Source organism: Neofelis nebulosa, chromosome 13, assembly GCF_028018385.1.
Source record: "Neofelis nebulosa isolate mNeoNeb1 chromosome 13, mNeoNeb1.pri, whole genome shotgun sequence".
NCBI classification, from domain to species: Eukaryota; Metazoa; Chordata; class Mammalia; order Carnivora; family Felidae; genus Neofelis; species Neofelis nebulosa.
Genome location: NC_080794.1, coordinates 15,344,727 through 15,358,845, shown reverse-complemented (window position 1 = coordinate 15,358,845; position 14,119 = coordinate 15,344,727).

The following is a 14,119-nucleotide window of genomic DNA, read 5'->3' as shown; positions in this document are numbered from 1 at the left end:
GAGGCAAAATATGTTGGACCTCCAGTGGCCAATATTCTATTGAAAAAAAAAATCTATTTTAAGTTCAATTTCATGAAACTCCAAATTCATGAAACTCTCAGAAAAGAAGTTTTACTCTTGCCATTTTCTGAAATATGTTATCCTAATTTTTCATGCTGTTTGTAAAGCATGAAATTAAGAGGCTTCAGGACAAAAGAAAGCAGAACAGATTTTGCCTTAAGGCATTAAAGTTGTTGCAGTAGAAATGTGTGGCCCATTTTCAGTAAACCTTGAATTTAACAGTCCTAGAATCTCTTGTTTCCAAAGATAGCAATATGAAGGGTTAAAATAAGCTCTAGATATGTTCCTAAATCAGGTACTATCCTGATTATAAGCACTCATCCCCATCTAACTGATGGATAGTAGCTGACAGATTTTTGTGCTGGACATTAGGTACCATCATTATGGACCCATCATTTTTAGATTAAAATAACCTTTTAAAAATGTTTGTTTATTTTTGTGTATGACAGAGAGAGAGAGAGACAGAGCGCCAGCAGAGAGAGAAGGAGACACAGAATCCGAAGCAGGTTCCGGGCTCTGAGCTGTCAGCACAGAGCCTGACGTGGGGCTTGAACCCACGAACCACGAGATGGTGACCTGAGCCAAAGTTGGACGCTCAACTGACAGAGCCACCCAGGTGCCCCTAGATTAATCTCCTGCAATTATTGAACAGCATTGTAATGTTTTGCAATGACTCATGAGAAGTGCATTCCGGTGTCAGGGACAAAACGGTAGAAGAGATATCACTGGTTAGATGGAACAGAAGGGTTTCGAATTGAGCCAGGACAGGCAGCCCGGCTTGTAAGTTCGGTAAAATTGAGACAACTTCTGACTACCTTCCATCTGCTCTTTAGCTCTATTTCCACTGAAGTTTGAGTACAGAGACCAGCTCCTGTGAAAGGTCCCAGAGTATTGTGTGTGTACAAACCGGAGTCTTTATTTCTACACATGTGCTGTTAAAGAGTTTCAGACTTCCCTGTGTCTCGACCGCTATTTTGTTTGCGAATTCACAATCTAGTTAGTATCGAGTCTAATTACCCAGAAAACTAATTGACTGCCGAGAAAACCAAGCGGCTCTCAAACTAACATTGAGTACAAACCCAATCGCAGGTTGGAGGGTATATTTTAGCCAAGTCATAAGCAAAATGAATTCAGGTGTGGTACTCATACCAATGCATGACTAAGGGTGCACAAAGTAATTTAAGGATAGGATATTTGTAGCTAATCACAACTAAAAAGTAGCAAATGTCTGTTAACATGCCAAAACCATAAGCTAGCAAAGAAGAAAAACACATTTTAAAAGCTCGAAGATAAGCATTACAATAATTGTCTTTGGTCACCTGGATCTTGTTTGTAGGCCCCGGGGAGAAGTTACCTGAAAATCTTGGCTGAGTACCTGTCTGACTCTCAATTATCCCTAAGACTCCCCAGCTCGAAACCACTGGCTGATAGGCCATTCCGGAGATAATGAGGTTTACGTGTCTCTTTAACTGACAGTCCACACTTACGAGACCCACTGCTGAACCAATTTTTAACAGTCTCTTCTAAAGTTCCTTCCACTGGGGCTTGAGGGTTGTGATTTAATGAAGTCACTGTTCAGGAGGCGATGACATCCTTATCTGTGAACGGTGAGAGGAGGCGTGTTGCCTGAGACCCCGCGGCATTTGGCTGCGGCTGCATACAAGTGCTCGGAGTTTGAAACTGAGATGCTCCTAGACTGCACGTTCACCTGTTGCGCACCCATAAAGGGAAGGGGACAAACTTCAGAAGAAATTTCTTTCTTGGTCTGTAAGGCCAATGGCAACGCTCAGGCCACCAGCATTCAAGCGGCATGGTGACACATTTGTGGCCCGGCAGTCTTGCTCTTGTTGCGCGGATTATTGTCTCTGGGAGCTTCCCTTTCTTGCTGAAGAATTCTTGCCTGTCTGATGCAGGGCAGCTCTTTGCAAAGTAACTTTCCCGGACCTGGCCAACAGCAGAGCAGATAACCTGAACCAATATATTCGGTAACCGTTTCATTAAGCAAAGCTATAAAAGTTAGTTTTCTCTAGGATTTTTCATAAACTAAAACATTCTAAATTTCATTGTGATTGTCAAGGAGGTGGAGGAAAAATGTGTCTAAAACATACTTGATCACAACATGTTCTATTTCATGGATGGTCCTGGAGGACATTAGTGCGAGAGGAAAGAGGAGAAAGCAAGTCTGTGGCTTGGTCTGCGACGGCTCATCTTCACCTGACCCACCACTCAGGGTCAACTCTAAACCGCACGAAGTGCAGATAATTCTGGTCCGCATTGACCTCTTCCTCCCCTGAGCTCATCTCGCTGTTACACTTGGTTCATACTTTCCCTGTAAAATTCTTGACTTAATTCACATGGGTAAGCCTCTTTCCACTTCTTGTCAGATCCTTGGGCCACCCCATCTTGTGTGAGATGGCACTCACAGACCCACCCCCGCTCCCACCGTCCTGTCTCTGGAATCTCCAGTCTCCACATTTCCTCTCCGTTTCCATCTTTCACTCTCCACCTCCAGATGCGCACACTGCATTCACCCTGTGGCAGAAACGCACTGTGGATGTACAAGTCCCTCCCACTCCGGAACCCGACATCAGAAATCCACCAGCTGAGGGGGCGCCTGGGTGGCTCGGTCGGTTAAGCGTCCGACTTCGGCTCGGGTCATGATCTCACGGTTTTGTGAGTTCCAGCCCTGCATCGGACTCTATGCTGACGGCTCAGAGCCTGGAGCCTGCTTCGGATTCTGTGTCTCCCTCTCTCTCTGCCCCTCCCCCGTTTATGCTCTGTCTCTGTCTCAAAAATAAACAAACAAACAAAACAAAGGAAATCCACCAGCTGGGAGGTGGCACAGAGGTTTTTCCTCTTCTCAGACGCATCTCATCGGAACGACTTACTTTGCTTGGATGAACAGACGCTCTCGTTAGACACACTTGATGACGCGACACGAGGAAAGACTCAGGCGGGGCGCAGTGACTCTGCTCTACTGTGGCAAAGCTTACCTTGGTTTAGAATGGAGACTGCATCTTGAAGGTCTGTGCGAGAGATTTCGGACAGTAAGGGAGAGGGGAGGAGTGACTACCTGAGAAGTTTAGACCGTCCTATGTAAATATACTGGGCAACATCTTCCCCTCTTCTGGGGAAAAATCTGGGAAAAGCCACATTAATCACCACTGTGATGTGGAGCACAGGGAAAAAGGAATTTGGCAAAGGGCTGACTCAACCCCCAGGTTAGTTAGCATAGGGCCAAACTAACCTGCCGGTCACATCGAGATTCTATAGGATTTTTTTTTTTTTTTAATTTATTTTTGGGACAGAGAGAGACAGAGCATGAACGGGGGAGGGGCAGAGAGAGAGAGGGAGACACAGAATCGGAAACAGGCTCCAGGCTCCGAGCCATCAGCCCGGAGCCTGACGCGGGGCTCGAACTCACGGACCGCGAGATTGTGACCTGGCTGAAGTCGGACGCTTAACCGACTGCGCCACCCAGGCGCCCCTCTATAGGATTATTTTTTACCATCTATATATAAACATCAGGTACCGGGAGATAAGTTTCATGTGTAAAGAAATTCTGAATTCTTCACATCTTTAGCATGTTGTTTGGGAAGAATGTACCACTAACACTTATTTAATACTGAGAGTGTGCTACGTACATTCTGAGTATATTAGGTGACTTAGCTCCTTGAAGTGTATGAGGTTGGAAGTAACATCTCCCCATTTTACAGAATAAAAAGCTGAGGCCATGAGTCCCCCAAGGTTACCTATGTAGTCAGGACTCAGGAGTAGGCCCAGAGCTCATCCACTCAATCACTGAGTCACAGTGAGCCTCGCCGTGGATTATCAGTTGCCAGATGAACGAGAGGAAAAACGTTCTTGCTGCCGATAGATACTGTGAAGGAGTACATCCAGGATTGATTTTTGAGCTTTTGAGCTCAAAACATTTTCATAGAGAAACATTTCAGGGCTTTTTCTCAAAACATTTTCACATCAGACACAGAAAGCTGGGTTGGGAAGGGCTATGCCTCAGAATCAGGGTCCTGACACCTTTTGGGTGGGCATTTTTAACTCAGCCTCTGCAAATCGGCCACCTTCACACTGAGGTTGTGCCCAACAGGAGAACACAACAGGCAGTGGAGACAGGGCGATTTTTTCATGTTCAGCTGAAATGGGGAGACCGGAGCACTTGCAAAGATTCGGGAACAGTGGCAGAGTGGTGTGGACATCGGTCCTAACTTGGCTGTGTGATACACGGGACACACTGGGCGGTGACACAGGTGACAGCTGCAAATTACCCGCTTCCCTTTCCGGGTGTCACTTACCTGAATATTTGTGAGAAGCAAAGAATCAGGGCAGAATGCATCCAACGGATGAGAGAGAGGGAAATCAAGCCAGGAAGGGCAGGAATCAAATAGAAAAGGAAGCAAAACAAATGACAAGAAGCGAGAGAAGAGCATCTACAGGACTGAAATCAATTACGAAGAAAACAGCTCGGCCGAAAACAAAGTCCTGAGGCTCTTTCTGACTGCATCATCTAGTCAAGAGAAGTCATTAAGAGAATATAAAAAAATATCAATCTAATTTGGGCCTCCTCTGCTATGCCTAAAGGAGCACATACAGTTTACTAACGAGAAAAAAATCAAGCCTTAAAACCATGGAAATAAGAAGAAAATCAAGTAATTTAGAACTTACTGAGCCCCACTTTCCAGATCTGCATCTCTGTCTCCTAACCTGATATTTTTCTGGACTTCTGTCCTCATTAATATTCATTACCCAGGTGGGTAATTTTTATTTTCTTGATATAAAACCGAACGACTATCAGTTTTCAAAACATGTTTTCCATAGAATTTAGAGCTGCACAACTTCGGAGAAGTGGCTGTTTTCAGAGAATTCAAAACTGATTCAAATAAAATAACAGGCAGGAAATATTATGAGTGATGGATGGAAAGGTAGTCTCGTTTCAACTCCCTGAAGGCGAGTGAGAGTACTATGTGATTCCGGGGCGGAATGTGCTGGGGGGGGGACAAGAGTAGAGGTGATGAGGCAGTACCCCCGATGATCAGCCTTAACTTCAAAGAACCTGCCAAGTACCTAGACGTGGGGGGCAATCTTCCTCACCCAGAGAACCCTGCCTTGGTGGGGGACACGGAGAGCCAGTTGGTTTTCCACCAGCCACGTGCTTGCGGCTGCTCAAGCCAGAGCAGAAGGCAGGCAGACCGTGCCCTGTGATAACAGCCACCTGCAGGTCTGACCACTGGTGAAAACAGCTGCCTATAACTGGTCTCACAAGTCTGTCCCTTCCTACAATTCCGAACACACCCACCTCTGTCTGTATTATGAAGTACTACACGCCCCGCCCCCCTCCCCCCATTGGCGCACACATCTGGAGGTTGATTTCTCTATTGCAGTCGTAACCATATCTCTGTCCGTGTCCTCTCTTCAATTTGGATCAATGAAAACAAAACTCAGTTTGCTAATTAAAACTCAAATTTGCCCTTGTTTGAAAACCTGGCCTTTCCTGACTTGAGGCTACACACACAGAAAAAAAATGCCTCAGTTGTTGTTTTGAGCAAATGGAAAGCCATCACTTTAGCTTTACTGATGACTAAAGGACTTCTCTCTACATCAATCCATAACATCCATCCTTGAAGTAACACCAGTAACTCCTCACCCTTGCCTTGAACTGCTTCATGAGAAGCCACCTGCCTGGGTGCATGTTAAACATGCAGATTCCTGGGCCCCAGACCAAGCCCACTGTATCCAAATGTGTATAAAGTAAGCTTGTTGGCATTCATGGGAAAATGCAGCACTTTTGTATTTATACTCCAGTTATACAGGAGACACCAGAAGTTGTATGGGAGAAAAAAATCATTTTCTATGAACTGAAATAATTAAATCAATACCCAGGAAGCAAAAAAAAAAGTATATATATGATATATATATATATATATATATATATATACTTATAATATATATTTAATATATAAATATATAAATATATTTATATAATATATATAATATACATATTATATATAAATAGACAAATATATAAAATATATAAATATATATACACACACACACACATACCGTAGCTGCAGAGGCAATGGTATATGTATCATTCAAAGATATAAACTTATTAAAACGGAGAATATAGGGGCGCCTGGGTGGCGCAGTCGGTTAAGCGTCCAACTTCAGCCAGGTCACGATCTCGCAGTCCGTGAGTTCGAGCCCCGCGTCAGGCTCTGGGCTGATGGCTCAGAGCCTGGAGCCTGTTTCCGCTTCTGTGCCTCCCTCTCTCTCTGCCCCTCCCCCGTTCATGCTCTGTCTCTCTCTGTCCCAAAAATAAAATAAAAAACGTTGAAAAAAAAAAAAATTTAAAACGGAGAATATATAGCCGGAAGGTGGTGACCAGCATCAAAACCGTCACTAGGTAATGCTAATTAGGTGGTGTGCTAATCTCCATGATCACACTATCGTTATCTCGGACAAGCTTAGGGATGCAAAAAGTTATACTAGAGGCTTGTCATTCAGCCTTTTAAGGCTTCTGAAGTCCACAGTTGAATGTGAAGCTGAAGTTGGATCTTAGATTTTGACTAAAAATATCAAGGCTAATATTTGGTGCTCTCCTAATAATTTATTCAGCTTCCCTGGTATCAGAGCTGGTGATATTCTAGTGAAACAGACAGACCAGGTCCTTGCTCTCACGGATGATATGGTAAAGGAAACAAACTACAAATTAATAATTGGCAATAAATAAATACAGATCATGAGAAGGGGTTAAAACTAAACGCAGTGCTAGAATACAGAGTATTTGTGGTCGAGAGACATATTTCGGGTTAGGTAGCAGACGGAAAGACCTAAGAAAGGAAAGGCCTAAAGGAAGGGACAGCATTTCAAGAAGGAGAAGATACTGATAGCAGCCAGTATCCCAGAAAGAAGGTCCCAGAATGTGAATTTTGTGAAGGATGGCTTCCATCATTCATTAAAGTATCTGCATGCAGGAAACAGCGCGGATGGTGTCCTCCAGCTACCGGCTGAGGAAATTCACTTCCATTTTTTTGCACGTCTCTTTCACAAGTTCTCTTGTGCACAGGAGCAAGACTCGATATCCTACGTGCCCTCTCACCCACCTTTCTGGAAGTTGTTCTGAAACGAGTAGGGAAGGGGGCCCTCCTACCCCCAAGTCAATTAGCTTCTAATACAGATTGACACATGTTTATATTCTGCAAACAGAAACAGTGACAGTAGATAAGTTCAAATATAAATTTTACAAGAGACTCAAATACACATGATGCAGGACCAGAGAAGCCGCCATAAATACATCAATACGAGTCTGAAAGGAGGTGCAAACATTGGAAAAGTACACGTCATATTATGAACTCACATTTTCTAACTTTTAGAATACCTGACATACAGTATTGTATTTATTATGAAGGTGGAACTATAATTATTTTCATCATCCGCACGGTTGCCAGTGATATATAAATCCATAAACTTACTTATGTTTTTAGTGGGCTTTCAGCATACATTCCCAGGACTATAAGAAAATCACATGGGGACAAGGTGTGAGAAGGTGAAGGGGGCTTTCATGGGAGACGGATTCAAACCACAACTGTAAATGAAGGATCTTTGTCTTCTACAGTTGGTGCTAGACTAGCATTTTCTCAATTTTTATCTGGATTCCTACTGGTAGTTTTCCTGTGCTCCATGCAATTTTTAAAGAGTTTCGTGTGATTTTTCACTTAGTTTTAAATTCTTCATTCTATCTTCTAGGATAAACCTGCCATACAGTGTCTGAAACTAAAGGTTCCCTTCTAGACTTTCTGTACTTTTATGCGCAGAAACATATGTCTCATCTTGTTTCGAGGCAGTTTTGCTGTGTTTGCCCACAGGGTTCTGGTATGCTGTGAAAACCCATCTTGCAATAGCATATGAGTAAGCGTCCAGGAGAATGATCAAGAGAATTTCACCATGTGAAGAGTTGGGATAGACGTTTAAAATTTAGGGAATAACATCAGTAGAGGCCTTGAAACAAGACAGAATTTAGCATTCAAGAAACAAACCAACAGCCACTGGTGTGCCTGGAGCCAATCGGGGAGATGGAAGGTTGTGAGATGATGTTCTATCTCCTGATTCAGGTTCCATGACATGCAGGGCAATGGAAAAGCAAAGTCTGATCTACAAATTAGACCAATGTTTATAGTTTGTGGACTAGACTGAAGGCAGATCAGAGCAGAAAGGAGACCAGAAGGGTGGGTGGTTTGTCTCTCCAATCCCAACACATACACACAGACACAAACATAGAGCGATTAGACGAGCAAAAGAAAACAAAACAAGCAAGCAAATGGGTGACGACAGCAAAAATCTAAGTGACAAAGATTAACTACGTGACAGGATATGAGACAAAAGAGCTTCACAAACGCCAGAGTATGAGCAGACGAGCCACCGACTGCCATGTTCAGCAATTCCTCCCTCTCGTTTTCTTCCGTGGTTTGCCTCAGGAGAGAGCACGGCCAGGCTGGACTTTTTACCAGGGTCTTGCAGAGCCCACAAGATCCGAGGAGCGTGTGATCTGCAGAAGACCTCCCTGCAGGCCGGGGGGAATACGTCCTGACATCCATCCAGACACGCACCTGAGTAGACTCAACGCAGCCAAACAGACTCAGAAGGGGCAGCCCGGTATCACTTCGTCACAAGCCAGGGAAGAATCTGGAATCAGCCCTTTCAGAGGCCCTTTGCTTCCAGCTGTTTCACCTGAAGACTGCTGCCTCAAGAGCTTGGGGAAGCTAGGGGAGGCCAGGAACACGAACATTTCAAGGGGAGGTATTCTGCCACAGAAGGGAGGAAGCTCACAGGAATGTGATAAACAAGGAAGGAAACTTACATTTCTTTCCATGTTTCTTTGTTTCTTGGCTACCTCCTGATAAGCCTTCTGATGTGTTTTTCTGATCAACACTTTTCTAAGAAGATACTCAGAAAGCCATGACACCCGGGAAAAACTGACAGTGGAATTTCTGGTATCTATGTAGATATTATTTTTTAAATTAAGGATTATCTTTGAAAATTATAGAACTGACAAAATATAAAACCCTTCTGGGGGCGACACCTGGAGGGCTCAGTTGGTTAAGTATCTGACTTCAGCTCAGGTCACGATCTCAGTTTGTGAGCTCGAGCCCTGCTTCAGGGAGCCCTGCTTTTCTCTCTTCCCCCAACCCTACCCCTCACTCATCTGTGCCCTCTCTCTCTCAAAAGACAAAACAAGGGGCGCCTGGGTGGCTCAGTCGGTTAAGCGGCGGACTTCAGCGCAGGTCATGATCTCGCGGTCCGTGAGTTTGAGCCCCGCGTCGGGCTCTGTGCTGACAGCTCAGATCCTGGAGCCTGTTTCAGATTCTGTGTCTCCCTCTCTCTGACCCTCCCCCGTTCATGCTCTGTCTCTCTCTGTCTCAAAAATAAATAAACGTTAAAAAAATTTTTTTTAAAAGACAAAACAAAAAAAACATATAAGAAATATAAATAGATACAGCCCTTGGGGAATAGACGTGACCTTGCTGTAAATGCTAAAATGAGGGGAAAATGGAATTTTAGCATCTGGAACTTTCCAATGAAAAGTTGAGAGGAGAGGAGAGGAGAGGAGAGGAGAGGAGAGGAGAGGAGAGGAGAGGAGAGGAGAGGAGAGGAGAGGAGAGGAGAGGAGAGGAAAGAAAAGGATGAGGGTCAGGAATTTATGGCTTTGGGGATTAGCCTCAAAGCACTTTATGTATTTATTTTATTTATTTATTATTATTATTATTTAATTTTATTTAAATCCAAGTTAGTTAACATACAGTGTAATAATGGTTTCAGGGGTAGAATTTAGTGATTTATCACTTACATATGACACCCAGTGCTCATCCCAACAAGTGCCCTCATAATGCCCTTCGCCCATTTTGCCCATCTACCCAGCCCACCTTCCCCCATCAACCCCCAGTTTGTTCTCTGTATTTAAGAGTCTCTCATGGTTTACCTCCCTGTTTTCATCTAATTTTCCCCTCCCTTCCTCTATGTTCATCAAGTAGTTTAAATGGGCCTTTCAATGGCTGTCATGAAATTTGGCAAACATCCATGGCATCACAGCTGAGGACGGGTTGACACGCTGAGGGGAGGATCTTGAAAGAAGACTTAACAAGCAAAGACCCACTTGATGAGCAAGTGATTTGCCGCCCAGAACCATCTCTTCTCCCCACAAGGAGGCCACTTGCCCAGATGAACAACGCCTGTCCTGGGAAGAAGACGGTTGATCAGTCTGGGATCTGGGTAAAGTGATTTTCAGCAAAAGCCAGCGCATTACTAAAGGCCCGGGCTGGCTTACAGTCCCATCTTCCTGGTGAGAGTTTCCCAAAACGAAGAATACAGTCACACTGAGGAAGGTGTCCCCAGTGAGCCTCACGGTTGAGCTGTGTGTGGACACTGTCGATTCTCACTTTTCAAACAGGAAAATAACTTTTCAAGGCAGAACCGAACGCAAAATAATATTCCGGTGCACTAGATGGGACTTTGGAAATCACCTCATTCACATCACTCTCCTCAAGCCCCACTGATGGATGGACATGGTGCCCAGAGCAAAGCAAGTGACTTCCCCACACTCTGCCTCTGAGGTGACACAGTTATGTCACCCCTGCATCAGGACTCCCCTGCTGGGCCCCTGACCTCATTATCTAGTCATCTCTCCTCAGCTTCCATCCAGAGACAAGCTTCCAAATATTTATCTGGTGGAGAGCTAACCAAAAGGAAATACAAATGCGCAGCTGTGTGCACGCGGGGCCACACGCACGCACACACCCATAAGCACGCTAATTCAAAAACATCCCAGCAGCCAAACAGAAATTCAGATGAACAGCATTTGCATTCAAATTAACCGAACAGAGCACTGTTTCCCTTCTCATCCCTCCCTCACCAGCTACAGATCTCATCAGTCTCAAACGTTCTGCACATTAAGGAGTTTCTTTTTGCCCCAAATTACCTGCCAGGAAAACAAAGCAATTTGCACTTTGGCGGACTGTTTTACAAAGTTATTAGGGCACCTGCAAATTCAAGCCACTAAATTACGCATAATAACCTAATAGCTAAATTCCCATCTTGATGATAATTAAGCTGATTATAAACAAGCATCTGCTCTTAAGTGTATATTTAAGGAAAGCCCAGCTTTTCTTACATAATTCTGTTACTTAATCGGACCAGAAATGCACTGGGCTCTAACCAGTTCTTCCTTAGACTTTCACTGCAGGATCTGGCTGTGGTTAAACTCTGTTGCTCTGAGGTGCTGTGATTTTGTTTTTGCTTTTGCTTTTCATCTTTAAGCTGAGAGTGGCTGAGAGTTCAGGAAGTACTGAACAGGAACCAGGCTATTTAGCCACTAAGGTGGCCACACACCTGGTGGCTGGACATGGGTTCTGGCATCAGTCCGCTCGCCGCAAATGCTGGTGTTTGTTGTTGTCGTTCTAACGATGAGCCACGTGACCTTGGAAGACTCACTACCCTCAATTTCTTAGTCTCCTCATTTGTAATAGGAGGCTTCTGTTGAAATTTTATATGACATATTATAGAAGTACCTAAGTGCTGAACAAATATAAATCTTTACGCTCATGAACATCAAAAGCCTTTTGTAGCAAAATACCAACAACTCCATGGAGAGCAGAATTTCCCAGCTCTGCAGAATTTCATATCATAGTTCTGAGTCTCTTGTTGAAATCTCTACAACAGTTTCTCACAATAGCCTGCAGCTGATTTCCCACTTTTGTAAATGAGGTGCTTCCATGTATAATTAACGTGCTTTCTGTAGGTAGTTATGGAATGAATGGACGATCTTTGATGCTGATGTCTACATATGCCTTCTTAACTGCCTTCCTTATTGCGGCTGTCGTCGCTGTGGGAACACACAGTCCCGACATCTGCTTCTGCAGGTGAAGCTCACGGTGGCACGACCTGGGGAACTTGTGGGTAAGGGTAAGGCTCCTGGCATCATCTAAGGTCATCTGAACTCTCCAGCCAACCATTGCAAGTGATGTGTATCGATGACATCTTTCATAGGATTTCAACATAATAGAAACTATAAAAGCAAGTAAGAATAATACACTATAAAAGAGTGTTTTGTAATAAAAACAGGCTGCTTTGGGGGCGCCTGGGTGGCGCAGTCGGTTAAGCGTCCGACTTCAGCCAGGTCACGATCTCGCGGTCTGTGAGTTCGAGCCCCGCGTCAGGCTCTGGGCTGATGGCTCGGAGCCTGGAGCCTGTTTCCGATTCTGTGTCTCCCTCTCTCTCTGCCCCTCCCCCGTTCATGCTCTGTCTCTCTCTGTCCCAAAAATAAATAAAAAACGTTGAAAAAAAAAAATTTTAAAAACAGGCTGCTTTGACTACTTTACTCCACAGTTTACCGGTGCACGTGTACACACTATATACACACACTTTCTCAGATACAACACTCCACCTAACGATATAGGAGAGATTAAGACCTCTCTATTAGAACTATTTCTTTAAGGCAGAAGAGACTATAACACCTGTAAGCAATGATCTAAAGTTTATCAAAATCTCAGATTCCCCCACCTTCCCTCAACTTTCCTGCTGGGACTTGATGAGGGAGCATCAGGCAAGCCACAAACACCCGTCCCCCAACCGGGTGGGACATGCGTGGTACTCCTCTGGCACTCCTGGCTGCTCAAGAACAAAGCAAAGGGGGAAAACAGATGGTAACTGATAGAGATCACAGTCAAATGGGACCTGAGCCTCCATCACCCCTCCATAGTGATGTGGGGACGGGGGCAGGAGGAAATGGCAGATAGAACTAAGTTTCCTTATACCCTGCAGCCCACTGACAAACACTCCAGGTGGCAAAGCAAACTTTTCTCCAGGAATCCCCTGCTGTCTCAATGCTGATGCTTTGCTGGAGGGAAAACCACCCTAGCTTCAGGCCTCCACTGTCCTGGGAACCTTCTTTAGCATATGAAAATCTCACTGGAAACTTGCCCCGGACTTTACCTCCCCCAACCCCATTGTATATAACCAGTCTCTCCTCGTGGTCCCCGGGCAGCTCTTCCTGGCCACAGGTCCCTCCCTGAGCTTTAACAAAATCACCTTTCTGCATCAAAGACGGCTTCAAGAATTCTTGGCTGTTGGCTCTGGACCCCACGAACCCCACTGTCACCCCAAAAAAACCTCATCAGGAATTAGACACTTAAATATTCGTGGATAGAGGCTATCATTAGCATGTTGACCAGAGGTCTGTATTTTTTAGTTATTATAGAAAGGGAAACACATCACTTTTTTTAAGAAGCTGAATAAACTACAATGAAATTGAACAGTAAACAAACAGGCAGTTCACAGAGTCTTTGAATGCAGATGGGATGTACAAGTCTTGGATTCCATTTCTCAAGTCAGGCTGGAACAAAAGGATGCCATGCTGACCAAGGACTGAGTTCTTATACTTCTGCCAGCTCTTGATTTTGGTTCAGGTCATGATCTCATGGTTTGTGGGTTCCAACCCCGCATCAGGCTCTGTACTAACAGTTCAGAGCCTGCCTGGGATTCTCTCTCCCCCACTATCTCTCTCTCTCTGCCCCTTTCCTGCTCACATAGTCTCTCTCTCTCTCTCTCTCTCTCAATAAATGCATAAACATTAAAAAAGAAAAAAAGAAATGACCAGACTATTTAAAGGATAAAGAAAGCAGTGGTCATGGACCTATCTTGACAACTAAACCATTTAACCTTTCTGTTTAGTGAGTGTAATCTGTGTAATTCAGATGGGGGGGGGAAAAGCATGCCAGGGCTACGAGCGTCCCATCCTTCTGGTAGTTTATAGTTACAAGTAGACTGATAGCTGAAGCACCAGTGTAAAGAGGGCATCAGTTTTATTATAAGGATGATATTTTATAGCTACATACACCCTGTAAAGCAAAAATTTAAATACCCACATTATGTTTTCCTTAAGAGGTATTTCAATTATCTCTCGAAACATTTAAGATTTAGAGGATGCCAATAAATCTCAGTCTTCAGAACCCAGGAACACTTATATTTACGGAAGATTTCAGGAAGCTGTGGC